Source organism: Coregonus lavaretus, assembly GCF_964263955.1.
Source record: "Coregonus lavaretus genome assembly, chromosome: 29".
NCBI classification, from domain to species: Eukaryota; Metazoa; Chordata; class Actinopteri; order Salmoniformes; family Salmonidae; genus Coregonus; species Coregonus lavaretus.
Window position 1 is genome coordinate 37,155,005 of NC_140016.1, and position 25,975 is coordinate 37,180,979.

Genomic DNA, 25,975 nt, shown 5'->3' on the forward strand with positions numbered 1-25,975 from the left:
GGATCATACTTAGGTAGCCATTTTGCCTACCTATGTTGTGGGATCTTGTTTCTGGTTTGGCTTGTTTATGTGTAGCCCATTAGAACTTCATGTTATGTTGCTTTTGTTGTTTTGTCGGTGTTTCTATAATAAATGACTATGTACGCATACCACGCTACACCTTGGTCCAATCCTTTACACAACGAACGTGACAGAAGATCCCACCACCAACGGACCAAGCAGCGTGGCCAGGAGGAGCAAACATGCTGGACACAGGTGGGGAAGACATTTTTGGACATGAGAGGAGATATTGGCTGGTAAAGGACCCTGGGCGAAGGAAGAGGCCCAGGCAGGAGAATATCAACGGTGACATCAAAGTTCAGGACCGCGAAGGAAGCCAGAGAGGCAACCGCAATAAAAAAAATTGGGGGGGGCACACGGGGTGGTTGGCTAAGCAGCAGGAGGCCCGGAGAGACCTGCAGATTAGCACTCTGACAGAAGAGACAACCACCTTACGGGGGCTGATAGCGAAGAAGGAGCAGGAAATCTCTCTTCAGAAGGAGGAGCTGCAGGAGTTAACCCTCCAGCAGCAGAGAACTCAGTCCTTAGAGCAGAGGCTGGATGAGCCAAGTTTCAGAGCACTGAGAGAGAAGCTGGCCAGTCAACAAGAGGAGCTGAGAGTGGAGATGACCCTCCAGCAGCAGAGAGCTCAGTCCTTAGAGCAGAGGCTGGCGGAGCCAGGTTTAGCAGAGCCAACTCCCCGCACTCGCTTTGAGGAGCGTGTGACCATGCAGCCACCAGGCTATGCGCCGGCTTTACGCACTGTGCCGTCAGTGCGCCTTCACAGACCGGTAAGGCCCGTGCCTGCTCCTCGCACCAGACCAGTGGTGCGTGTTTCCAGTCTGGCATGGCCCGTGCCTGCTCCTCGCACCAAACCTATGGTGCGTGTCTCCAGTCCGGTACGGCCCGTGCCTGCTCCTCGCACAAAACCAGTGGTGCGTGTCTCCAGTCCGGCACGGCCCGTGCCTGCTCCTCGCACCAAACCAGTGGTGCGTGTCTCCAGTCCGGTACGGCCCGTGCCTGCTCCTCGCACAAAACCAGTGGTGCGTGTCTCCAGTCCGGCACGGCCCGTGCCTGCTCCTCGCACCAAACCAGTGGTGCGTGTCTCCAGTCCGGCACGGCCCGTGCCTAATCCTCGCACCAAACCAGTGGTGCGTGTTTCCAGTCCGGCACGGCTCGTGCCTGCTCCTCGCACCAAACCTGTGGTGCGTGTCTCCAGTCCGGTACGGCCCGTGCCTACTCCTCGCACCAGACCAGTGGTGCGTGTCTCCAGTCCGGTACGGCCCGTGCCGGTTCCTTGCACCAGACCAGTGGTGCGTGTCCCCAGCCCGGTACGGCTGGTGCCAGAGGAGTCCGCTCCACTGGTGCCTAGTCCAGCGCCGGTCAGCTGCTCCACTCCTGTGCCAGAGCAGTCCGTTCCGCCGGTGCCTAGTCCAGCGCCGGTCAGCTGCTCCACTCCTGTGCCAGAGCAGTCCGCTCCACCGGTGCCTAGTCCAGTGCCGGTCAGCTGCTCCACTCCTGTGCCAGAGCAGTCCGCTCCACCGGTGCCAAGTCCGGGTCCGGTCGTCTACTCTCCCACACCAGGGTCCAGACAGGGCTTGGTGCATCGCGAGAGGACTGCCGGGCCGGAACCAGATGTCAGCCCCTCTCCAGGGTCGAGGCCTCCCACACCGGGGTCCAGACAGGGCTTGGTGCATCGTGGGAGGACTGAGAGGGGAAGCATCGCGCTGAGGTCCAGACCGGACCAGGGGTGCAACGGAGAGGCAGAAATTAAGAGTGTACTGCGTCCGAAGCCGGAGCCGCCACCGAGGCTAGATGCCCACCCGGACCCTCCCCTAATGAGTCAGGTTGGTGCGGCCGGAGTACGCACCTTTGGGGGGGGGGGGGGGTACTGTCACGCTCTGACCTTGAGAGCCTGGTATTCTCTAGTTAGTTTGGTCAGGGTGTGAATGTTGATAGATTTTATGTTTTCTATTTCTATGTTAGCCGGATGTGGTTCCCAATCAGAGGCAGCTGTCGATCGTTGTCTCTGATTGGGGATCATACTTAGGTAGCCATTTTGCCTACCTATGTTGTGGGATCTTGTTTCTGGTTTGGCTTGTTTATGTGTAGCCCATTAGAACTTCACATTCAGTGTTTCTATAATAAACGACTATGTACGCATACCACGCTGCACCTTGGTCCAATCCTTTACACGTCGAACGTGACAGTTACATTCATATCTGTGGCCCATACTTTTTTAATGGCTAACTCTGACTATGAGCTTTCCAATAGTTATTTATATATTACAGAAATGTGTCCTTTCGGGAGACCCGATAATCTGTTTACAAATTCCATCATTGGATGGTTCGACAGCTGGGTTTCCCATGGAACTCCATAGGCTATCATAGCTGACCTAAGTTGGAGTTACCTGGTAATATAAATGCTTCTTTCAGATCTTGAAATGTTTTCAAACCATTACTAACCATAATATCGCCAAGGGTACCGATACCACATTTGGACAATTGGGGCAATATGAAAGGCTTTCCTCCCGATAGCAAGGCATTATTGTTAAATATTGGAGTCTGGGCATGCCATTTCGTTTGCCAGTTGCATAGTATTTTTGTTGTTGCACCAAATAGAAATTGATTGAGCAATAATAGGGCCAAAGTGTAGTTTACATTGTTTAATAGATAGATCAATGAACATCAGGAGGGGGTCGCAGTTCCAGAGCGACCCACTAGGTGTCATCCTCCAACAACCTTAGGCACCTCCTTACTCACAGTCTGGACTAATCATTATCCTATTGGTGTCACCTGTGTCTACCTGTTCACCTGTGTATTTATGCCCTCACTCACCTGTGTATTTATGCCCTCACTCCCTGTGTTCCCTTGCTCAGTTTTCTCTGCTAGGTTCTCTATGTCCAGCAGTACTACGCAGTGTCTGATCGGAGACCTATGAACAGGTACTTTTTATTTTATTTTATTTTATTTCACCTTTATTTAACCAGGTAAACCAGTTGAGAACAAGTTCTCATTTACAACTGCGACCTGGCCAAGATAAAGCATAGCAGTGCGATAAAAACAAACACAGAGTTACATATGGGGTAAAACAAAACAAAGTCAAAAATACAACAGAAATACATATAATATACAGTGTGCAAATTTAGCAAGTTATGGAGGTTGGCAATAAAATAGGCTATAGTGCAAAATAATTACAATTAGTATTAACACTGGAATGATAGATGTGCAAGAGATGATGTGCAAATAGAGATACTGGGGTACAATTGAGCAAAATAGATAACAATATAGGGATGAGGTAGTTGGGCTGTGTACAGGTGCAGTGATCGGTAAGGTGCTCTGACAACTGATGCTTAAAGTTAGTGAGGGAGATAAGTGTCTCCAGCTTCAGAGATTTTTGCAATTTGTTCCAGTCATTGGCAGCAGAGAACTGGAAGGAATTGCGGCCAAAGGAGGTGTTGGCTTTGGGGATGACCAGTGAGATATACCCGCTGGAGCGCAGACTACGGGTGGGTGTTGCTATGGTGACCAATGAGCTAAGATAAGGCGGGGATTTGCCTAGCAGTGATTTATAGATGGCCTGGAGCCAGTGGGTTTGGCGACGAATATGTAGTGAGGACCAGCCAACAAGAGCGTACAGGTCACAGTGGTGGGTATTATATGGGGCTTTGGAGACAAAACGGATGGCACTGTGATAGACTACATCCAATTTGCTGAGTAGAGTGTTGGAGGCTATTTTGTAAATGACATCGCCGAAGTCAAGGATCGGTAGGATAGTCAGTTTTACGAGGGCATGTTTGGCAGCATGAGTGAAGGAGGCTTTGTTGCGAAATAGGAAACCGATTCTAGATTTAACTTTGGATTGGAGATTCTTAATGTGAGTCTGGAAGGAGAGTTTACAGTCTAACCAGACACCTAGGTATTTGTAGTTGTCCACATACTCTAGGTCAGACCCGTCGAGAGTAGTGATTCTAGTCGGGTGGGCGGGTGCAAGCAGCGTTCGGTTGAAGAGCATGCATTTAGTTTTACTAGTGTTTAAGAGCAGTTGGAGGCTACTGAAGGAGTGTTGTATGGAATTGAAGCTCGTTTGGAGGTTTGTTAACACAGTGTCCAATGAAGGGCCAGATGTATACAAAATGGTGTCGTCTGCGTAGAGGTGGATCTGAGAGTCACCAGCAGCAAGAGGGACGTCATTGATATACACAGAGAAAAGAGTCGGCCCAAGAATTGAACCCTGTGGCACCCCCATAGAGACTGCCATAGGTCCAGACAACAGGCCCTCCGATTTGACACATTGAACTCTATCTGAGAAGTAGTTGGTGAACCAGGCGAGGCAGTCATTTGAGAAACCAAGGCTATTTAGTCTGCCAATAAGAATGCGGTGGTTGACAGAGTCGAAAGCCTTGGCCAGGTCAATGAAAACGGCTGCACAGTACTGTCTATTATCGATCGCGGTTATAATATCGTTTAGGACCTTGAGCGTGGCTGAAGTGCACCCATGACCAGCTCGGAAACCGGATTGCATAGCGGAGAAGGTACGGTGGGATTCGAAATGGTCGGTGATCTGTTTGTTGACTTGGCTTTCAAAAACTTTTGAAAGGCAGGGCAGGATGGATATGGGTCTGTAACAGTTTGGATCTAGAGTGTCACCCCCTTTGAAGAGGGGGATGACCGCGGCAGCTTTCCAATCTCTGGGGATCTCAGACGTTACGAAAGAGAGGTTGAACAGGCTAGTAATAGGGGTTGCAACAATTTCGGCGGCTAGTTTTAGAAAGAAAGGGTCCAGATTGTCTAGCCCAGATGATTTGTAGGGGTCCAGATTTTGCAGCTCTTTTAGATCATCAGCTGTCTGGATTTGTGTGAAGGAGAAGCGGTGGGGGCATGGGCAAGTTGCAGCGGAGGGTGCAGAGCTGGTGGCCGGGGTAGTGGTAGCCAGGTGGAAAGCATGGCCAGCCGTAGCAAAATGCTTGTTGAAATTCTCGATTATTGTAGATTTATCGGTGGTGATAGTGTTTCCTAGCCTCAGTGCAGTGGGCAGCTGGGAGGAAGTGCTCTTATTTTCCTTGGACTTTACAGTGTCCCAAAACTTTTTGGAGTTAGTGCTACAGGATGCAAATTTCTGTTTGAAAAAGTTAGCCTTTGCTTTCCTAACTGCTTGTGTACATTGGTTCATAACTTCCCTGAAAAGTTGCATATCGCGGGGGCTATTTGATGCTAATGCAGTACGCCACAGGATGTTTTTGTGCTGGTCAAGGGCAGTCAAGTCTGAGGAGAACCAGCGGCTATATATGTTCTTAGTTCTGTATTTTTTGAATGGGGCATGTCTATTTAAGATTGAGAGGAAATTACTTTTAAAGAACAACCAGGCATCCTCTACTGACGGAATGAAATCTATATCCATCCAGGATACCTGGGCCAGGTCAATTAGGAAGGCCTGCTCGCTGAAGTGTTTTTGGGAGCGTTTGACAGTGATGAAGGGTGGTCGTTTGACCGCGGACCCGTTACGGACGCAGGCAATAAGGCAGTGATCGCTGAGATCCTGGTTGAAGACAGCGGAGGTGTATTTAGAGGGTAAGTTAGTCAGGATGATATCTATGAGGGTACCCATGTTTACGGATTTAGGGTTGAACCTGGTAGGTTCGTTGATAATTTGTGTGAGATTGAGGGCATCTAGTTTAGATTGTAGGGTGGCCGGGGTGTTAAGCATATCCCAATTTAGGTCACCAAGCAGTACGAACTCTGAGGATAGATGGGGGGCAATCAATTCACATATGGTGTCCAGGGCACAGCTGGGGGCTGAGGGGGGTCTGTAGCAAGCGGCAACAGTGAGAGATTTATTTCTGGAAAGGTGGATTTTTAGAAGTATAAGCTCAAACTGTTTGGGCACAGACCTGGATAGTATGATGGAGCTCTGCAGGCTATCTCTACAGTAGATTGCAACTCCACCCCCTTTGGCAGTTCTATCTAAACGGAAAATGTTATAGTTGGGGATGGACATTTCAGAATTTTTGGTGGCCTTCCTAAGCCAGGATTCAGACACTGCTAGAACATCAGGGTTGGCGGAGTGTGCTAACGCAGTGAATAACTCAAACTTGGGAAGGAGGCTTCTGATATTTATGTGCAGAAAACCAAGACTTTTACGGTTACAGAAGTCAACAAATGATAGCTCCTGGGGAGTAGGAGTGATACTGGGGGCTGCAGGGCCTGGGTTAGCCTCTACATCACCAGAGGAACAGAGGAGGACTAGAATAAGGATACGACTAAAGGCTTTAAGAACTGGTCTTCTAGTGCGTTGGGTACATAGAATAAAGGGGGCAGTTCTCCGGGCGTTGTAGAAAAGATTCAGGGCATTATGTACAGAAAAGGATATGGAAGGATATGAGTACAGTTCAGGTAACCCTAAGCGTTGGGTAACAATGAAAGAGATATCGTCATTGGAGGCATCGATTGAGCCGGTCTCGGCGTGTATGGGGGGTGGAACAAAGGAACTATATGAGGCAGTTTGAGAGGGACTAGGGGTTCTACAGTTAAATTGTATAATAAGAACTAACCCAAACAGCAATAGGCAAGGCATAATTGACATGGGAGAGAGGCATAAAGCAGTCACAGGTGTTATTAGAGAGAGCTAAGACACAACTGGAAATAGCGATAACGTTTGGGCTTAGACTAAACAGAATAAACAGGACAGGGTACCGTGTAAAGGAACAGTCCAGCAGGCATCAGCTGTGCAGCTGAGTGATCATAAGGTCCAGTGAACAGCAATATGTGAGTCCGAGAGCAGTTCAAACTGGTGCTTCAGCACAGCTAGCAGGGAGCACAGTTGTAGTTTGCGTGTGCTAGTGGGCCGGGGCTGGCAGATGGATCTTCGTGGTCGTCGCAACGGGAAGCCTGTTGAAACCACATCAGACTATTTCGTCGGCAAACCAGTCGTGTTGGATCGGCGGGGCTCCGTGTCAACACTAGGTGGTCCCGTCCGGTTGACAGAGAGGTAGATAGCCGGGAGATGGGAGATGGGCCTAGCTCAGGATGATTAGCCAGACCTCAACGTCCATTTTGTAGCAGCTAGCTGGTAGCGATGAATCCGGAGTTAAAGGTCCAGTGATTCAGTGATTCCGGCAGAAAAACTGATATGTTCTGGGTCGATAACGCGCTGTGCAGACTGGCCGAATAATAGTCCGGACTAGAGCTGGCTGGTAGGTGGTGCAGGCCACGGACAATGGTGAAAAACCGCTAACGGTAGCAAGTAGCTAGTTAGCTGGCTACTCCCGTCCGGTAGACCTAGAGGTAGATAGCCAGGATATGAGCCTGACTCTAGGCTAGCTCGAGGCTAACTGGTGCTTGCATCGGGGGCAGTGGTGATTAGCCAAACAGCAACATCCATTCGGTTGCGGCTAGCTAGTTGCGATCCGGTGATTAATGTCCAGTGATTAAATTATTCCGGCAGAAAATCCAATGTTCTGGGTGAAATAGCAACTGTGGCTAATAGCAAGTAGCTAGTTAGCTGGCTAGCTAGTTTCAACTGGAGATTCTAGATAAAAGATAAGTCAATAATAGAATCCGTTCCACTTTGAGTGAGGCGGGTTGCAGGAAAGTATATTTTGTACTTGAGAAGTGTTCTCCCTGTTTCGTTATTTGTTTCAGTCTTAGGTAGTATTTCGTGTTTTGGCTGTCAGCCAGTTTTTGGAGACTTATTTGCTCTGCCTTTCTTTTATTGTAATGAGTCCGATATTTTGTATTCTGGCTTCAGGACCACCAGTAAAGATCCTTGTTTCACCATCTCTGCCTACTGCCTACTGTATATACTGCACCGTACCTGGGTCACACCTCACACCAACCCTTACAGAAAACTGAGCCAATATGGACCCAGCGGAGGCAGCACAGTATCGGAGCGCATTGGCAACACAGGGAGCTACATATGCAGCCTGCAGCAGATCACCGAGAATCTCAGCCAGATGACGATAGCCGTGCAGAGCCGGGTGGACACCCGACCAGCCCCGGCAGCCGGCAGAGCGGAAGCCACGGCAGCGGCATCTCCAGTCTCGCCTGCAACATCGCGGGAACCCCGCTTACCACCTCCGGAGAGGTATGACGGATGTCTAGAGGGCTGCAGGGAATTCCTCACCCAGTGTTCCCTGGTATTCTGCCTACAACCCTCCTCCTTCCCGACGGAGCAGGGCCGGGTGGCCTACCTCATCACTCTGTTGATGGGTCGGGCCCTTTCCTGGGCTACCGCGGAGTGTGAGAGCCAAACTCCGGCGTGCTCCGACTCCTACCAATTCACCCGGGAGCTACGCAAAGTGTTCGACACCTCTCGGGTGGTGTCGGGGCACGAGGCTGTGAGGCGGCTCACGGCCTGTCGGCAGAGTGACCGTTCGGTGGCGGACTACTCCGTGGAGTTCTGGACCTGTGCTCGAGAGGCAGGATGGGAGGATGCCGCCCTGGTCGTCCTTTACGCATTGTCCTTTAGACAATTGGCATAGTGAGAGGGTGCATGAGAGAGGGATGACGCATGGCACGCCTCCGCGTCCCTCAATCAACCCGGAGGCTTTCCTCCGATTCAGGGAGGAGGCCTCAGGAGGAGGCTATGCAGCTGGGGGCGGCGCGCTTGTCCAGGATGGAGAGGCAGAGGCGTCTGTGCCAGGGACGTTGCCTGTACTGCGGCCAGGCAGGTCTCCACTGTGACTCATGCCTGGAGAAGCCGGGAAACAGGAGGGCTCGCTAGTATTGGGAGGGGTGCTAGCGAGCCGGAACCGAAACCCCAACTTCGGAGACTCCCAGACTTCTCTTCCCGTCAGGATTCAGTGGGCCCGCTCTGCGCGTTGGGCGCATGCACTGGTGGATTCTGGGGCCGCGGGAATCCTGATGTACGCGGGGATGGCCAAAGGGTGGAACGTTCCGTTACTCTCCCTCTCCAAGCCAGTGGAAAACGTGTGTGTTGTGCTCTGGAAGGTCAAGATTAGTTTAATGATCCATTAATATTCCCAAATGGGTGATAATACCCATTACCATCTTTGTCTCTGCAGGGGACGATGTGCTGTTACCAGGTTAACAGCAGGTTGCTCTATAAGGCTACAGCTCAGAGCTTCATCTTCCAGGCAGTGTGATGCTTTGTTGTAAAACTTTGTATGTTAACCACATTTTTTTACCTTCAAAACTGGCTTCTTTATTACCTTCAGAAGATGAAATAGAATTGACTCATTTGAAATGTTTGTAGTTTGTTTTTTTCCATATAGAAAAGTATACTGTCTAACACAATACAGTACTACAAATATTTCATTTATTTTTGTAGTACAGTCCTGACTACATTCCCATTGTTGAATATATTATTGATGACTGACATTTAGAAGCAAGACAATACACACAGTGAGTAGATATCAGGAGGTCCCAGCAGAAAGTCAGATTTTTTAGGTTGACACATTTAGGTTAAAATCCCTCAATAGAAATCTATTTAGGAACCACTTAAAAATGACTCACAGCCTCCACTGAAAAAAAGTATAAGGGGGCGGTTTCCTGGACACTTTTGCTTTTTAGTCCAGGACTAGGCTTAATCTGTGTCCGGGAAACCGCCCCTTAGGGTTCAAACTGCTAACTTGATGCTACATCATTTAGATTAATTATTATAAGGGCTTCATGAGAATGCATTTAGTTCCTCCCATATGATCCCCATAGTAAATACTGAATTACACTATGTATACTTGTCACGGATCCCCCCAGTACTGCTGCTCATTCCGTTCACCAGTTCCGGAGGTCTACGTCACCGGCTTTCTAGGCGTCACTTACATGGATCATTACCACCAACCCCGGATTGTCTTGTCTCATTACGCACACCTGGTTCCCATTCCCCCTGATTAGTATGTGTATATATGTGCCCTCTGTTCCCCATTGTCCTTGTCGATTATTGTCCCATGTCCGTTGGTCTCGTGAGTACTGTGTATTGTGCTCTTGTTGTTTACGGGTCTCGTCCCGTGTATTGTGTATAGGTTATACCTCGCTCTTTGTTTGGGTTACATCCCTTTTGTATATACAGTGGGGAGAACAGGTCTGTGAGAGCCGGAATTCTTACTGGTTGGTAGGTGATCAAATACTTATGTCATGCAATAAAATGCAAATTAATTACTTAAAAATCATACAATGTGATTTTCTGGATTTTTGTTTTAGATTCCGTCTCTCACAGTTGATGTGTACCTATGATAAAAATTACAGACCTCTACATGCTTTGTAATTAGGAAAACCTGCAAAATCGGCAGTGTATCAAATACTTGTTCTCCCCACTGTATATATGTATGTATACACGTGTTTGTGTTGGGTGGAGTAAATAAAACCCCTAATACGTATTCCTGCGCCTGTCTTCTAATCATTATACAATGTGACAATACTCAGATCATGCATGTTTTAAGCAATTTACCACACATGTTGTTACATAGATTTTACTGTCAGCTACAGTATATAGGCTCAACAGTGAACCATCCAGTAAGAACATGAAAAGGAGATTGCCTACATGGAATAACCTGCTGAACATTATAGAAAAAATGCCTTTCCCTGTCAGCAGTGTAAACATGTGGGTATGTGGGTATCTGCACCTCCGCAGGCATCCTATTTCCTTCCAAGGTGTGGTCTGCTTGCTGCAACCTGCTCTGCTTTTCTCATTAGATGTTACACTGCCGTGCATCCCAAGTATTTTTGGAGTACACAGTGTGTGAATGGTGTAGGGCTGACCCCATTTAGTCGACTGATCGATTGTTTGGTCGATAGGCTGTTGGTCGACCGAGATTTCTTTAGTGGAGCAGTAGCAAAAAAATCAATCATGGTGTACAAGACACCTTTCTGATTAGCGCCTTTCTGAGTGGACTGATCCATTGTGGAGGCCGTGGGGATGGCAGTCTAAGACGTGCTACTGAAATTGTATATGGTTATATTGCGTAAGAACAATATTGCAACACAAATAAAAATAACATTATTTTTTAACAAATTAGCTTTCTCCCACGTTGGATAGTGGTCGCTGTCCGCGGTTCTGAAACACATCAGTGCGCTGTTGAATGGGCGGGTTTAACCAGCATATTGGTGTTGAGAACAATGCGGCAGAGGCAGCAGTGGAGTTAGGAGACGAGAAAACAGCCCTTGCCTCAATTGTCTAAGAAAAGTGAGGAGAGAGGAAACCCCAACATAATTATTTCTATAATCAATTGCCTAACTGTTAAATGGGCCTGGCTTTATAAATCATTAATATATCTACAGAAATAAGACAGATCCTGCTTCTGTTGCTTGTTTTAGTGTTTGTTTAATAGCCTACTGATTCCGTGAGCACCAAGCCTCATGCAACCACGTCGGATAAACTATTTCACAAATTAAATAAAGGCTTTACACTTTTTTTTTGTTAGACCAGCCTCTCTGGTATTATTTATAATTGATTTAGTGTTGTTTATAGTCCGAAAAAATATAAATGTAATAAAACAATAACCCACCTTTTTCCTTGATCTCCTTCTTGTTGTTATTATTACTATTATTATTATGATCATCATTTTAATAATAATTAATGTTATCATTAGTAGGCTTAGTATAGCAGCCTTGTATAACCACCATCGAGCTGCAGGCCTAAGAGCGCATCTTGTTTAGTCCTAATATCGTAACTTACTTACTATTTCAATAGTTATATAGGCTACTGTATCAATCAGTCATTTATTAATTAATGTCATCACACAGCATACTAGTCATTCATGATGTGAAATGCAACCAAGCATTTTAGTTTTAAAATAAAGTAACCAAGCGACCATTGAATCATATTTTATTTAGTCGGGGACAGCTCTAGAATGGTGCAAAGCATTTTGTGTCAGGACTGCACAAACCTCATGTCCACTTTGATTGACACGGAAAGTTTTGTATCCTAGCAACACCCAAGAAGAGCTCTGATAATGCCTGCAGGGAAGTGCAGCACCATTTGTGATATTTTGCTACATACACAGTATCAACCAAAACTTAGACAGAATGACCAACACTTGTGAAAATGTAGAAAATGACAATGCTGTAAGTCCATTATCAAATGTCCAATTTCAAAATGGCCAAAATATGACTATGCACAGCTAAATTAAATGTGCTCACTCAAATGTGATAAAAAGGACCCAGCAGAGAAACATTAGCTCGTTTTAATATTGAGGGGCGATTAAAAGGACTTTGCTTCTTCCATTTATTTCTGGATAATAAACTCTCAATGGAGTGCACGCTCATGTTGGTCTCTGTGAGATCAATGCTTGCTCCAGTAGGATACATTATTGAACAGAGCAGCAATTTTCCTCTGTGGCTCAAGTTATGCATATCTTTTTGGTGATCAACCGAACCATATATGCCACTGTAATATGGTTAATTTTAAAATTGCGCACTTACAGAGTAATGCATGACCATTTTAATCTTTTTTATATTTAACTTTTATTTAACTAGGCAAGTCAGTTAAGAACAAATTCTTATTTACAATGATGGTCTACCCCGGCCAAACCCGGGCCAATTGTGCGCCGCCCTTTGGGACTCCCAATCACGGCCGGATTGTGATACAGCCTGGAATCTAACCAGGGTCTCTAGCGCTGAGATGCAGTGCCTTAGACCGCTGTGCCCCTCAGGAGCCCAAAACAATACAGTGCAGAGTGTAATACTTCTAATGTGGGTAAGATGCATTTTCCCAGACAGAGTACGACTACTAATGCCCAGACTGGGTAAGGCTTGTATCTATTTCAGGACAACAAGGAACATTATTATTGACATTTTTAAGATTTAAAATCTTATTTTTTATATCTCACCCTTGCATAGTTCACAGCAATGGTGTTATTGAACGTTTTTCATATTAACTTGAGCTGTCAAGCAACTGCAGAGAGGCACTACTCTGTTCTATGTCTCCTCTCAGTGGGGCTAAAATAATTTTTCCTTTTGACATTCAGCTGCTAATGTAATCAATGCCACACATTGTTGGGTGGCTCTGTACAGGAGTAGTGTGAGTGAATGTGTGCTAAATGCTAAATGGTTTCTGTCAATGACAAATATACATGTTCAGAATCTCTTTTAAATGAAAAGAGACTCAGACAGGACATTTGACAGCACTAACATGCAAATAATTTATTTATAGGTGTCAAATGTATTTCAAATCAAATCAAATCAAATTGTATTTGTCACATGCGCCGAATACAACCGGTGTAGACCTTACCATGAAATGCTTACTTACAAGCCCTTAACCAACAATGCAGTTCAAGAAATAAAGTTAAGAAAACATTTACTAAATAAAATAAAATAAAAAGTAACAGAATAAAATAACAAGGCTATATACATTTTTGTCATTTAGCAGACGCTCTTATCCAGAGCGACTTACAGTTAGTGCATACATCATTTTTTCATACCCCCCGTGGGAATCGAACCCACAACCCTGGCGTTGCAAATGCCATGCTCTATCAACTGAGCTACATCCCTGCTGGCCATTCCCTCCCCTACCCTGGACGACGCTGGGCCAATTGCACGCCGCCCCATGGGTCTCCCGGTCGCGGCCGGCTACGACAGAGCCAGGATCTCTAGTGGCACAGCTAGCACTGCGATGCAGTGCCTTAGACCACTGTGCCACTCGGGAGACAAGAGGGTACCAGTACCGAGTCAATGTGTGGGGGTACAGGATAGTCAAGGTAGTTTGTACATGTAGGCATGGGTAAAGTGACTATGCATAAATAATAAATAGCGAGTAGCAGCAGCGTAAAAAAAAATGTACATAGTCCGGGTGGCCATTTGATTAATTGTTCAGCAGTCTTATGGCTTGGGGGTAGAAGCTGTTAAGGAGCCTCTGGTACCGCTTGCCGTGCGGTAGCAGACAGAACAGTCTGTGACTTTAGTCTTTGACTAATTTTTGGGCCTTCCTCTGACACCACCTAGTATATACAGTACCAGTCAAAAGTTTGGACACACCTACTCATTCAAGGGTTTTTCTTTATTTTTAAAATGTTCTACATTGTAAAATAAGAGTGAACACATCAAAACTATGAAATAACACATATGGAATAATGTAATAACCCAAAAAGTGTTAAACAAATCAAAATACATTTTATATTTGAGATTCTTCAAATAGCCACCCTTTGCCTTGACGACAGCTTTGCACAATCTTGGCATTCTCTCAACCAGCTTCACCTGGAATGCTTTTCCAACAGTCTTGAAGGAGTTCCCACATATGCTGAGCACTTGTTGGCTGCTTTTCCTTCATTCTGCTGTCCGACTCTTCCCAAACATCTCAATTGGGTTGAGGTCGGGGGATTGTGGAGGCCAGGTCACCTGAAGCAGCACTCCATCACTCTCCTTCTTGGTAAAATAGCCCTTACACAGCCGGGAGGTGTGTTGGGTCATTGTCCTGTTGAAAAACAAATGATAGTCCCACTAAGCCCAAACCAGATGGGATGGCGTATTGCTGCAGAATGCTGTGGTAGCCATGCTGGTTAGTATGCCTTGAATTCTAAATAAATCACAGACAGTGTCACCAGTAATGCACCCCCACACCATAACACCTCCTCCTCCATGATTTACGGTGGGAAATACACATGCAGAGATAATCCGTTCATCCACACCGCGTCTCACAAAGCCACGGCAGTTGGAACTAAAAAACTCAAATTTGGACTCCAGACCAAAGGACACATTTCCACCGGTCTAATGTCCATTGCTCGTTTTTCTTGGCCCAAGCTGGTCTCTTCTTCTTCTTGGTGTCCTTTAGTAGTGGTTTCTTTGCAGCTATTCGACCATGAAGACCTGATTCACACAGTCGCCTCTGAACAGTTGATGTTGAGATGTGTCTGTGACTTGAACAAAGTGTGAAACATTTATTTGGGCTGCAATTGCTGAGGCTGGTAACTCTAATGAACTTATCCTCTGCAGCAGAGGTAACTCTGGGTCTTCCATTCCTGTGGCGGTCCTCATGAGAGCCAGTTTCATCATAGCGCTTGATGGTTTTTGCGACTGCACTTGAAGAAACGTTCAAAGTTCTTGAAATGTTCCGTATTGACTGAACTTCATCTTAAAGTAATGATGGACTGTCGTTTCTCTTTTCTTATTTGCCATAATATGGACTTGGTCTTTTACCAAATAGGACTATCTTCTGTATACCACCTTACCTTGTCTCAACACAACTGATCGGCTCAAATGCATTAGGAAGGAAATAAATTCCACAATTAACTTTTAAGAAGGAACACCTGTTAATTGAAATGCATTCCAGGTGACTACCTCATGAAGCTGGTTGAGAGAATGCCAAGAGTGTGCAAAGCTGTCACCAAGGCAAAAGGTGGCTATTTGAAGAATATAAAATATAAAATATATTTTGATTTGTTTAACATGATTCCATATGTGTTATTTCATAGTTGTGTTGTCTTCACTATTATTCTACAATGTAAAAAATAGTAAAAATAAAGAAAAACCCTTTTTGAGTAGGTGTGTCCAAACTTTTGACTGGTACTGTAGGTCCTGGATGGCAGGAAGCTTGGCCCTAGTAATGTACTGGGCCGTGCGCACTACCCTCTGTAGCGCCTTACGGTCGGATGCCGAGCAGTTGCCATACCAGGCGGTGATGCAACCGGTCAGGATGCTCTCGATGGTGCAGCTGTAGAACGTTTTGAGGATCTTGGGACCCATGCCAAATCTTTTCAGTCTCCTGAGGGGGAAAAGGCGTTGTTGTGCCCTCTTCACGACTGTCTTGGTTTGTTTGGACCATGATAGTTTGTTGGTGATGTGGACACCAAGGAACTTGAAACTCTCGACCCGCTCCACTACAGCCCCATTGATGTGAATGGGGGCGTGTTCGGCCTTCCTTTTCTTGTAGTCCACGATCAGCTCCTTTGTCTTGCTCACCTTGAGGGAGAGGTTGTTGTCCTGGCACCACACTGCCAGGTCTCTGACCTCCCTATAGGCCTCCCTATAGTCTCATCGTTGTCGGTGATCAAGCCTACAACTGTTGTGTCGTCAGCAAACTTAATGATGGTGTTGGAGTCGTGCTTGGCTACGCAGTCGTGGGTGAACAGGGAGTACAGGAGGGGACATAGCATGCACCCCTGAGGGGCCCCCGTGTTGAGGATCAGCGTGGCGGATGTGTTGTTGCCTACCCTTACCACTACCACTGGGCACTATGGCGTTGAACGCTCAGCTGTAGTCAATGAACAGCATTCTCACGTAGGTGTTCCTTTTGTCCAGGTGGGAAAGGGCAGTGTGGAGTGCAATTGAGATTGCATCATCGGTATGTAAATTGGAGTGGGTTTCCGAGATGATGGTGTTGATGTGAGCCATGACCAGCCTATCACAGTTGCTTAATTTACTGCAAGTAGAAGCACAGTGTTAGTGGTTATTGACTGAATAAGGTAACTTCTACTAGTTAAAACAAAGTGGTAGATTACACAGACAGTTCAAAGGATACTATTATCATACTCTGTAACAGAAGTGTCCCTTGGTAACATGAAAAAATGTGAGTGTCAGGCAGTCAGTCAGTGTGGGAACATAAAGGACTTGAAAGCAGAGGGTTTTCTGACGAAGTTTGGGTAAATGCCTGGAAGACAAGCCTTTGATGGGGACACCAAAGTGGAAAGCTCGCCTCCAGATGGAAATGCGGTGGATCATTACCCATGAGCCTCCGCAAATATATTGAATAAAAATATAAAAGCTACATGCAAAAATTTCTAAGATTTTGCTGAGTTACAGTTCATGTAAGGATATCAGTCAATTTAAATAAATTCATTAGGCCCTAATATATGGATTTCACATGACTTGGGAGCCAGGCCCACACACTGGGGAGCCAGGCCCAGCCATTCGAAATTAGTTTTCTTTCCCCACAAAAGGGCTTTTTTACAGACAGAAATAACCCCCCGACAATCCCGCAGGTGAATAAACCGGATGTGGAGGTCCTGGGCTGGAGCGGGTACACGTGGTCTGAGGTTGTGAGGCTGGTTGGACGCACGGCCAAATTCTCTTAAACAACGTTGTAGGCGGCTGATGGTAGAGAAATGAACATTCAATTCTCTGGCAGCAGCTTTGGTGGATATTCCTGCAGTCAGCATGCCAATTGCACACTTCCTGAAAACTTGAGACATCTGTGGCATTGTTTTGTGTGACAGAGCTGCACATTTTAGAGTGGCCTTTTATTGTCCACAGCACAAGGTGCACCTGTGTAATGATCATGCTGTTTAATCAGCTTCATGATATGCCACACCTGTCAGGCTGATGGATTATCTTGACAAAGGAGAAAATGCTCACTAACAGGGATGTAAACAAATTTTGTGCACACAATTTGAGAGAAATACGTGTTTTGTGCGTATGGAAAACAACTGGGATCTTTTATTTCAGCTCATGAAACATGGGACCAGCATTTTACATGTTGTGTCTATATCTGTGTCTATATCTGTAGTAGTGCTCATGATAAGGTCAATTTCTTCTGAAACCTGCCGTCTTTGATGAGATTTGAGGGATTACTGGCTTGTTACTGGCAATGCCAGTGAAATATGGGGTGTCACTCAGGTCTGTAGATCTCAGTCCAATAATGAGCTAATGTGTGTCATCTTCACTGGTCTAATCCTGAACCTATAACTCCCAGTTCTGTTACCAGAGGCACCTCTGTGATGGAGAGGTTAATCCTCACATTGATTAAAAACTCAGGTCGGCCCTTGTCTGTGCTACTCTGAGGCACAGTACCCTGTGTTGCTCTCAATGATCTAGAGAGGACGACATAATCATTGGAATGTACAGTATTTCGTAAATTAAGAGAAACGTTCCTGTGTTTCAGTGTTGTTTAATGTCAAGTTTGAGGCAGCTGAACTGCTTCAGAGCTGAGGTGACTCTGGGACAGACTCCAGTCTCCCTGTCTTCCAATAGAAACAGTCAGTGACTATGGTTCTTTTCCCATGAGGCTGTGTGTATTGTAGTGGTGGGTAGCACAACCTTGGTGACGATCGACTGAGACGGAAAGCCCCCAGTGCAGGACAATGCTTCATGGCTGTCGTTTCTCCTCTAACTCACCTCATCTAGAGGGAGTGTTCTTATTGGACCAGAGTGGACAGAGGACACTGGCGTAGCACTCACCCCCGCAGCCCCTGCATTAATCAGAAATGAGCAGGGTCAGCTATACCATACGTAAGCTCCTCATTTCATGTAGTGCAACAAGACCATTCATGGTCTGTAAAGTTTTCTACTTTTGATAGATTTAAACAAACAATATTGGAATCACCACAACCATAAACTGTCATCTCCATCTGCCTGATAGATTAAAATAGAATATGAATTTTGGTACAAATATGTTACATTTAATTAGGTTTAGAGTCATAAAGCAACTGAGGAAAAACTAAATTGCTACTGTGTGTACCACTTGAATGAAGAACAAAAATGCAATTTTTGTTAACTCCGTCAAACATCAACTCCATCAGATTTTTGTCTAACGTCAACTCCGTCAGAGTGCTGAAAGATCTGATAGAATGATTATGTTTTTATTGGGGATTTTCAAATGAATCATTTTCCATATTTTACAAATGTTTGTATTGAACTTGTATTTTTAGAGGCAAAAATATGTCTGTTTTGAGTATCTGTTGTCAACTGTTTGCTTTATACATGTTTTATAGTGTCCAGTTAGTTGGATATTCTGAAGAAAAAAATGAGGTTTTTCCTTTACATGGAGTGATAGCTGATACTTTGGTCTATCAAAATATATATTTCAAATTAATATTTAGAAAAAGATTGTCCCATCTTTCAAGAATCCCTGAGCTCTAAAACAGCAAAATGATCTCAGCCTTATGACAAAATGTATAAAATAGCCTGAGATTAGCTATGAAACTGCAAATAAATAATTGGTTGGGGGGCGTCTACATGGACGTCTGAATTAGACGTCCATGTAGAACAAAGATAAACTTAAATTACATCTCAAAATCCATTTCTTGTTCACTTTTGCTGTTCAATTTATGCATGAAATCCAGCTAAGAGTAGAATTGCTTTACGGTTTGTGCTGCTTGCCAAAGATTAAACAGAGCTTTGAAACACAGTTTGAAGCCCAGCTAATTACATTCTCTACAGTTGATGGCTGCCAGGGTTTGTAAATATGACTGGGATTAAATGCAAGGCTTCTTTTTATGTTTATCAGGAGATCTGTCTTTCTTTATACTGTAGTCTGCCCTGGTCTCTTGTGTATAATATGTCCACTTTAGCGGTGTAATGGGAGCCTCTGGATCCATCGTGTCAGCAGGTTCTGCTTCATGAATCTCTCTAAATGATCCAGATTGCATGTGGCTCCACGACCTCACACTGCACCAAAAACACATGGATCCATGACAGCATGTCACCGGATATACTGCTTTGTTGATGCATCAGGTCATTTATTGACAGTTTAGGACCTGGACATGTTTGAGCACTAATGATCCCCTTTGGTTCACGCCTAAGGTATCCATGGGAAGGTTAGGCCTTCATAGTTCTTTTCACCTTTCTCAGTTTCCTTTCAGTTCAGTATAGCCTATAATGTTTCTCTAATCAGCTAGTAATACAATTGGTGCGTGAGTTTTACTTTTGTCTGTATAAAACTTCTAAACCTGTTAAAATTCTTTATGAGACATAATGACTTGCAGTACATTTTGTTGTTATCTTTTCCCCATCCTTTTCTCTAACTGTCAATAGAATTGAAATGAAAAATATTTTAATGAAGGTTCCGAAGTCAATAACGTCTTCTGCAACTTCAAAGGTCACTTACCCTGCAAAAGCTCTGGTTGTGTTTGAACTGACAATGTGAGACTGAATAAACATACTATTTTTATTATAACTTCAGGATTAGAGGTAACACCCCTTCTCTCGTTAGTTAAACCAGGATATGCTGACATGCATCAATGAAAGGGGAACTTCTACATTTATATCAAATTTGGATAATATTCTTATTTTTGTCCTTCTAAGCAACTTTATTTAGGTTATGAAGTGCATATCAGCTCTGTCAACTGGTTTGGGTGTCCTCACTGTCCAAATGGAGTAAGGTAACTCTCTCTCAGAAGAGTAGGTAGAGGATGGCTTTGCATCAGCATTACAAATTGGGATGAAAGTGGGATGTCAGTCAGTTTTGCATACCGTAGCATGCAAAACTGTAGCATTATGCAGTGAGTTAAAGTCCGTTCGTAGAGTGAAGTGAGACTGTCAGCAGCAGAGGATTAGCCCTGCTGAATGCTACTTTGTGCTGCAGCCCTAAATACTCCAGTGTGTCTGGGTCTCCTCAAGCACAGAAATCAATGTATGTTACTTATGTGTGATGGAGAGGCTTGTACAGAGAGCTCTGACACTTCTCAGCTGACCCATTAGGACTGTGTCAGTTAGCGGTCATCTTATTATTAGTCTAGGATGTGGACGTCTGCACTATAGACCCGCCATTGCTGATTGTACACAACACTGTATGTGTTGCAGAGCCAGATAATGCTCATAGCCAGAGGATTTTACCAGAGGATCACCAAAGGATTTTAGCTCCATGGATAAATTATTAGACTGTATTAGTAAAAGTAAATACTTGGATGGCTCACAACTTCCTCCAGCTAAATCAATACAAGACCGAGGTACTTATTCTTGAAGCCAAAGCACAGAGAGAGAATCTGGCTTTTAATTCACGGGCAATAAAGATAAAACACCAGGTAAAAAACCCAGGTGTTATTTTAGATTGTGAACTAAATTTCAATTCACACATTAGGAATGTGACCAAAATAGCTTTTTACCACCTGAGGAACATTGCCAAGTTGCGGCCATTTCTTGTTTCTCTCTCAAGCTGATACAGAGAGACTCATCCATGCCTTTATTACAAGCAGGCTTGACTACTGTAATGCTCTCTTGTCTGGTCTATCCAAGAAACCATTGGTCAACTGCAAAACATACAGAATGCTGCAGCACGGGTACTGACCAAGACCAGACGGAGAGCACACATTACACTGGTTTTAAGGTCTCTGCACTGGCTGCCTTTGAGTTTTAGAATTCATTTTAAGATTGTTCTATTGGTTTTTAAATCAATCCACAATTGTGCACCCCAATACATATCAGACATGCTTTTAAGTTATGTACCTAGTAGGTCCCTCAGGTCCTCTGGCACTGAACCTATGAACAATGTTTATTCTTTCATCACAGGACTTGAACCTATGAACAATGTATCTTTCTTACTTAAGACTCTAACCTATCTTATCACATGTTATAATGTCGTACACAATAAAAGACCCTACTCCCAATCTTGTTAAACCCACTCTCCTTCTCCTCCTTTGTGTTTGGTCATTTCTCTGAACAAACCCTGCTTAGAATCATAGCACCCTGTTATTGTCTAATTTGATCCTACTACTTACATCTATTTACGTACTCGAATACCACTCATCTGTTCCCCTCAACAATGTTTGCATTTTAAACGTTCATTACAGCTCAGGCTTACCACAGATAAGCAGAATTTGACATAATCAAAGTCTGCTTACCTGTTAGTTCAGCTGTGAACTGCATCCTGTTCGTTTAGACGCCAATATGTTATGATGAGTTTCTGGTATTGAGAAGTTCAGGATGCAAGAGAGTAGTCGACACTTAGATGGAGAGTTGATTCAGTCATTATTTAATGGTTACAATAATGGATTCAATGACAGGTGGTACGGACGTAGCCTCCTGCCATCTAAATGACTTCCATACAAAATCTCTCAGTTTATATAATGCTCTCCGAGCTGCTTCTTCCAACATCTGCCAAAAATCATTGTGTCCCTCATCTACCACAATAGCATCCCCATACTTGGTATTGTTTCACCCTAGACAGGCCATTCCATCACGTACACCTTCTAAGATTAGCACAAGTGGCCCCCAATCTATCTTGGCACGCAGACCTGTCCCTCACCAGTGACCTCTATAACACATGGCGTGTCCTTGTCCTCCCTCCCTCACATACATCTTATGAGTTTTACATACATTAATGAATCTTGTATCACAAATCATTATAACAATCCCTAATTTTCTTTATTTTTGTTGTTGCAAGAAGAATTCCATTAATACAACATTAATTGAACCAAACAAACCAAACATACAAATGAATTCCTACCCTCTTGACATAATTCCAGAAAATACCTTGATTCATGACAATTTGTAAGTTACATGGAAATTATAATATATTCAAATGAATATATCCCAATAAAAATAACTTCAGTCTTGCCATCCATGTTCCTATTGAATTATCACTAAAAACCTTAGGAAAGACTTTTACCATATTCCCCCACAATCGTTACATCTCTTTTCGTACTCTTAATACTTTCCTGTATGTCTCTAATATTTCCCATAGCTTTAGTTCAATTCCCAAGACCTTCCTACTCTGATGGCAATTATGTACAACATGATTCTCCCCCTATAATCGCATACATTCCCCCTTTATCTACTATAATAGCATCCAATGCTATGTGATTATCAATTGCATAGTGTCCCATGATTGACATTTCAGAACCAATTGCTTGAAAATCCAAGACTGTTAATAGGTACCATGTTCAACTTTGTTCAAACTGACTCTGTTCTCCTAATATGCCTGAGGAGAGATACACAGGATAACAATTTGTTTTCAGTCTCTGTTAAATCAGTACAGCCCTGAACTAGTTAGGATTGAGGAATTCAACCAAAGTCAGATCACATGAAAATAGCATAAACATTCCTGTCTCAAATACCAAAACCCCATGATAGGAACCAATTAAGTTATTGCCTAGCAACAGAGATATGTACCACTCTAAACATCCATATCAATACCACCCAATACTTCAAATGTAACTAATATGTGAATACAGTAACTTAATAATCAACAAATTCATGATTTCAGTCACAATCCTCATTAACAAACAGTAAGATTCAAAAGTTTCTACTCTAAATAAATAATATAAGTGTATCCTAAGACATTACCATAACATATCGCTGTTTTAACCATAACATCTATATAAGACAGTTATCTCAATTGTACAAGGAATATCCTTCATGCTGAAAATAGTTAGTTACTAATATATACTAATGATTTACTTAAATCACTCAGTCATCTTATAAATTATAACCAAAACCAAATTACTTAACTAAACCAAATTTAGAATGACAATTCTTAGTGATTCACATTGGTCCTATCACTCAAAGTTAAAACCCTCAACTTTACCACCCATTACAACTGTCCGAATGTACACTTACATTAACATACAGTATAAATATCCATAATTCTATTATGAGCTTCCTCATTCTGATAATAATTACAGATCATCATCTCAATGCATTCCTAGTACTATTAATTTAGCAGTGAACATGCCTCCTCCCCAAATTAGCAAATGTAGATAAATCCAAATGTATTATCCAAACCCTTCTTTCTCCGGCACTTAAATCTTCTGGTGTCTCTTCATTATCTTCTTCAGACAGCTTCCTAGTTCAAAATGAATTGCCCATGACAATGTCCCAACTTCAATGTCTCATCAGAGTCACCACCATCTCTACACACCATTGTCTTGTCCATTTGCCAACCATTCTACCAACAACATGAGAAATGTTGTATTTGAACAGATATTTCTCCATTCTCACTCAATGGTGGAGTCCTTTCCCACTCCCTTGATATAAAAACATTAGAAAATCAGTTGATAGCTTCGATTGGCTGTTGTACACCGGTTGCAGGTAGAAGTGGTACTGTACAGGAACGTCTTCAACGCCTCTGATATTCATCTTCAGCCGGTTCAGAGGTTGTTTATTTTTAAGGTTCACACCATTCTAGGTCAAATTATCCCTGTTATGCATCAAGACACCATCTGTATTTACCTCAATAGAAGACAGAACATAACCATATAAGCGTTGACTATATGACAAATTATTATGTTTTACCAATTATTCTTAATAACAATTGCTAATATACTTCCCAATTTCTGTTAGGTAAACCCTCCAAATACATAAAAATGAATGGTGTGACAGTCAGGTGATTCTTGAAATTCTGGAAGATCTTGAAGTTCTTGGATGTTCTTGGAGGTCTGTCCCTCCGCCGAGGGAATCAGCCATCACACGTAGCTCATCAGTAGCATTCCCCTTGCCATCGTCTCCCATCACCTGATCCTCCTCATCTCCAGCATCCTCAGCTCCATCATCTCTAGGTCGTCGGTTTCCTCGTAGTACTCTGTTGCATTGGTTTAGATGATACCAGGTCGATTTCCCCTCTATCCATACATCTGTTGGTGTTCATTTCAATTCTGAACCTTCTTCCTTCACTATGGTCTAGGATCATGCAGAGTCCTTCTCCATGTATCAACATCGCTCTGTGGAGTGTGTCCTTCTGGCAGCGTACCAATGGGGAAGTTGAGAGTCCCTGCTGTAAAGACACACAGACATAGACACAAAAGAAAACAACGCCCCGCAGTAGCGATGCTATCTTCCTCCTCTGATTTGGAATAATCCTACAGTGGGACAAATAGATGCAGGTATCTCTCTCTACTACTTTCCCGTCCATCGAGGTAGCCAGCAACACCTAGTACTGACCTCCCCACCTAGGTTTTGTCCATCTCTGACTTTTTTTTATCCTTTACTGCCAGTCTCCCAGGTGCATACAATGCCCAGATTATCCTGCTAGGTTTGGCAGAGAAGCCTTCACCCTTTGGGAAGAAAGTCTTAGCAACATTGTTAGGTGCGACACCGTATGCTACTATATCCTGTCTTCATATCAGTCAGTAGAAGCCTTGATATCAGGATGTGCACATTTTTGCAGCTTGTTATAGGTCACTAATTTCATAGACAGGCCTCCTCTACATACTGCCTTATACCACAAATACACTTTCACTTAAAAAATGTAATCTAACCCATAACACATTAATTACTACTGCTCATATTCTTAATACAATTTGCATATTTACCAAAAAACCTCATTTGAGCAGTACTTCCCCCCTTTGGACACATGACTCACATTGTGATTCATGTGTTCAAAAATAAAACAACAACATTGCCTGTAAAACCAAAATCATAATTGAAATTAAAATGACAACATTTGATAATACCTTAATTTAATTGTATCCCATAAAGTAATTCAAGTAATATCAACATTGACTAGCGCCAGATGTTCCTCATTCCGGACTAGCTCTCTCACTCTTACCTTATTAAGGTCCGAATCATATATATGACTATTGCCAAATTATAAACTTCTTCATAATTATCAGTATTATAAATTACCCTCAACTCGGTATAATAAATTACCTTAAATTACTCATCCCATGCCTCTTGGCTTTCCAGTGTGGGTGATCAATTCACACTAGAAAGTCAGGACAGAGGTCAGAGGTCATTCAAACCCTTCAAAGAAGTGTTCCATTCTAGAGTATAAACTAATCATTAACAACAGTCAAACATTTCATAAATGTTATGTATCCCAAGCATACAGTAAGTCCTCATGACATTTATTCTCAAAAGAAATCATGTGTTTACCCAAAACTTACTTATAAAAGAAAATAACTTCATAAAGCTCCATGTGTGTGCTCCTTTAAGACTTATCATCTTTGACCCGTTAAAACCCCCTAAAATCCAAATAACAACCCTATATTACCATTGTAATAGGTGGGTTGTATGTGGTTATTTGAAAAACCCAATTGGAAAACAACAAACAAAAATAGCCAGGCCTGATTTAATTTGGTAGCTCCATTTTACAACCTAATTATAAGACTGCCAAATTTTACTAACTGCTCCCCCCAGCCCACGGACTTGGGAAACATTCCAATGAGATATAAGGAAATCCCCATTCTCCTGGAAGAGAAAGTATACATTTTGTTAACATTCAATTATAATCAGCAATCCATAAATATTAATTACACCCCAAAACATGATGCAGATATAACCTGTCCTACCTCACCTCAATAATCATTTGTTTCAATCTCTCATAACTACTCCAGAAGAAGATTGCATACAATCTCTCAAAAGATGAAAAGCACTCAAGGTTCTTTGAGTTTACAATA